Source organism: Anneissia japonica, unplaced genomic scaffold, assembly GCF_011630105.1.
Source record: "Anneissia japonica isolate Jap-2015-1 unplaced genomic scaffold, ASM1163010v1 scaffold288003_len116008_cov116, whole genome shotgun sequence".
In the NCBI taxonomy this organism is placed as follows: Eukaryota; Metazoa; Echinodermata; class Crinoidea; order Comatulida; family Comatulidae; genus Anneissia; species Anneissia japonica.
In genome coordinates, this window is record NW_022750129.1 from 45,919 (window position 1) to 49,907 (window position 3,989).

Consider the following 3,989-nt stretch of genomic DNA (forward strand, 5'->3'; position numbering starts at 1 on the left):
TGCTGGCAAAAGAGTGTACACGACGATCAGCATAATGATATCCAATTGAAGCAGATGGCACGTCTCAAGCTTCGATACGATTGCCAACTCTTCTATGAAACATCGGACGGTCATTTTCAAAACTGTAAAAAAAATCGAAAATTAACAAAATCATCGCAAGCTTGACCATTTGGCCAGGGCGCTCATTACCCGTCCGTTTAGATATTGCTGCCAAACATATGTACAAGACAAGTTGCGAAACGATAATCTTCAGCAGGTGCATTGTAACTGACTGGTTTCGATCAACGTCTAACAAGGAAAGTAATTCGAATGGAATGTACAAGATCGTAGATTTATTAGATGGGAGGTGGTGACGTCATCGGTACCTCTCTTCTACGTCATCGGTGCACGGATCGATCGTTCGGTTGCTCTTCGGTCCGCACACACGGCGGTATCGCAACTTCGGCTCCTGTTTCCAACTTCGTTCGAACCCCGGAGGGATTGGAAGTTGTGGAGGGGACGGCGTACTCGACGCCGGTCTCCAGCACTAGACGGCGTACACGACACGGCTCCTCAACTTCGATTCACTTTCAAAGTCGAGAGAACTGAACTTTTCAAAATTGCTTATCCAACGCCGGTCTCTCGAACGCAAACTGCGTACAAGACACGAACTCTCGTACACGACGGAGTGCCCGACGAATATCTCAGGTGCACGGCGATCATGATTCGATCCACAACTTGGATTCAAATTTTCGTGTTTGTCTACCGGCGCCGGTCTCGTGCACTCGACGACGTGCACGGCACACCGTCGTGTACTCGGCGGCGCCGGACACGGAGCCGACCACGTTCGATCCACACGTTCGAAACAGAAAAAAATTTCGAACAATTTTTTTAAAAACTGTTTCGAACGTGTGGATGTGAACCGAAGTCGTGGACGCGATGCCGTGTCCGACGCCTAATCGATGAACCCGGTGCTTCCAGCTTTTTCGAAAAAATTTTAAAGTCCAGGTTTTCCTAGGCCGATCCTTTGAACCGTACGGCGGACACGGTCACGACTGGTGCGTACTCGATCGGTGTACTCGAGGTCTGTCTACGTCCTTCGGAGTATCGCGGACACGTTCGCGTACTCGACGTCCATCGGAGAATGTACTTCGTGTACTCGACTTTCGTTAGAGATCGAAGGCAGTCGGCGGTTCGCAGACACGAGCGTGTACTCGACTTCCGTCCGTGTATTCGACGTCCGCCCCCGATCGCGGATACGTGCGTGTACTCGTCGTCCGTCGGTGTACTCGACGTCCGTCCGAGAGTCGCGGACGAGTCGGTGCACTCGACGTCCGCCGGTGTACTCGAAGTGACTCGGAGGATCGTGTACTCGACGTCCGTCCGTGTACTCGACGTCCGTCTACTCGACGTCTGTCCGTGTACTCGACGTCTGTCGGAGATCCTGGGACAGGAGAGTGCAGTCGACGTCGGTTCAGTGTACTCCACGTCCGTCTACTCAACTCCCTTGGTGGGTCGCAAACACCTAGACGTCCGACGAAGATCCGCGGACGCGTCCGTGTACTCGACGTCGGTCGGAGATCCGCGGACGCGTCCGTGTACTCAACGTCCTTCGGAGATCAGCGGACGCGTCAGTGTACTCGACGTACGACGAAGATCCACGGACGCGTCCGTGTACTCGACGTCCGACGAAGATCCGCGGACGCGTCCGTGTACTCGACGTCCATCGAATATCCGCGGACGCGTCCGTTTACTCGACGTCCGTCGTCAGGACGAAGACACAATTTCTTTCCGATTTCAGACAAATTTTTTCGAAATCTAATTAGAGACAACGTTCGTGTACTCCACGTCCGTGTACTCCACGTCCGTCCGTCTACTCGACGACCGCGAACGTCAAGTACGCGTACATGAGGTCGGTCTGCGGGTCGCGGACGCGAGTGTGTACTCGACATCCGTTCGTGTACTCCACGTCTGTGTACTCGACGTCCGTCCGTCTACTCGACGACCGCGAACGTCAAGTATGCGTACACGAGGTCGGTCTGCGGGTCGCGGACGCGAGTGTGTGCTCGACATCCGTTCGTGTACTCCACGTCCGTGTACTCGACGTCCGTCCGTCTACTCGACGACCGCGAACGTCAAGTACGCGTACACGAGGTCGGTCTGCGGGTCGCGGACGCGAGTGTGTACTCGACATCCGTTCTTGTACTCCACGTCCGTGTACTCGACGTCCGTCCGTCTACTCGACGACCGCGAACGTCAAGTACGCGTACACGAGGTCGGTCTGCGGGTCGCGGACGCGAGTGTGTACTCGACATCCGTTCGTGTACTCCACGTCCGTGTACTCCACGTCCGTCCGTCTACTCGACGACCGCGAACGTCAAGTACGCGTACACGTGGTCGGTCGGCGAGTCGCGGACACAAATTATTTCTAGTTTGAGAGATCCGTGTACTCCATGTCCGTCTACTCGACGTCCGTTCCATGTACTCCACGTCCGTCTGCTTGACGTCCGCGTACACGAAGTCGGACGGCGGGTCGCGGACGCGAGTGTGTACTCGACATCCGTCCGTGTACTCCACGACAGTCTACTCGAAGTCCGTTGTCGGGTCGTGGACAAAAATTATTTCAAGTTTTAAAAAATGTTTCCAAAGTTGAAATAGAGACTAGTCTTGTCTCCCTTAACGGCGTACGCGAACACGGTAGTCGAGTCGAGGACACGTCGGTGTACTCGGCATCCGTCCGTGTACTCCACGTCCGTGTACTCGACGTCCGTCCGTGTACTCGACGTCCGTCTACTCGACGTCTGTCCGTGTACTCCACGTCCGTGTACTCGACGTCCGCGTACTCGACGTCCGTCCGTCTACTCGACGTCCGCGTACTCCACGTCCGTGTACTCCACGTCCGCGTACTCCACGTCCGCGTACTCCACGTCCGTCCGTCTACTCCACGTCCGCGTACTCCACGTCCGTGTACTCCACGTCCTTGTACTCGACGTCCGCGTACTCGACGTCCGTAGTCGGGCCGTGGACACAAAATTATTTCCAGTATCAAAACATTTTTTCGAAGTTGAAATAGACTCGTCTGGTCTGACTTAACTGCGTACGCGACAACGGTAGTCGAGTCGAAGACACGTCGGTGTACTCGACATCGGTACGTCTACTCCACGTCCGTCTACTCGACTTCCGCGTACTCCAGGTCGGTCGGCGAGTCACGAAAGCGAGTGTGTACTAGACACCCGTCCGTAAGTCCAGAAATCTCGAAATTTTTTCTAAGTCCAGAAATCCGTGTACTCCATGTCCGTCTACTCGACGTCCGTCCGTCTTCTCGACGTCCGCGTACCTGTGGTCGGTCGGCTGGTCGCAGACGCGAGTGTGTACTCGAAGTCCTTCTGTGTACTCGACGTCAGCGTACACGAGGTCGGTCGGCGGGACGCGGACGCGAGTGTGTACTCGACGTCCGTCTGTGTACTCCACGTCCGTCTACTCGACGTCCGCGTACTTCACGTCCGTCTACTCGACGTCCGCGCACTCCACATTCGTCGTCGGGCCGCGGTCACAAATTATTTCCAGTTTCAGAAAAAAAAAAATTTGTCAGAAAAGGTTGAAATAGAGACTCGTCTAGTCTGCCTTAACGAAGTCGATCGGAGGATCGAGGACGCGTCCGTGTACTCGACGTCGGTAGGAGATCCGAGGAGGCGTCCGTGTACTCGACGTCGGTAGGACATCCGAGGAGGCGTCCGTGTACTCGACGTCCGTCTGAGGATCGCGGACGCGTCCGTGTACTCGACGTCCGTCTGAGATTCGCGGACGCGTCCGCTTACTCGACGTCGGTAGGAGATCCGCGGACGCGTCCGTGTACTCGATGTTTGTCTCAGATTCGCGGATGCGTCCGCCTACTCGACGTCGGTAGGAGATCCGAGGAGGCGTCCGCGTACTCGACGTTGGTAGGAGATCCGAGGAGGAGTCCGTGTACTCGATGTCAGTCTCAGCATCGCGGACGCGGCCGTGTACTC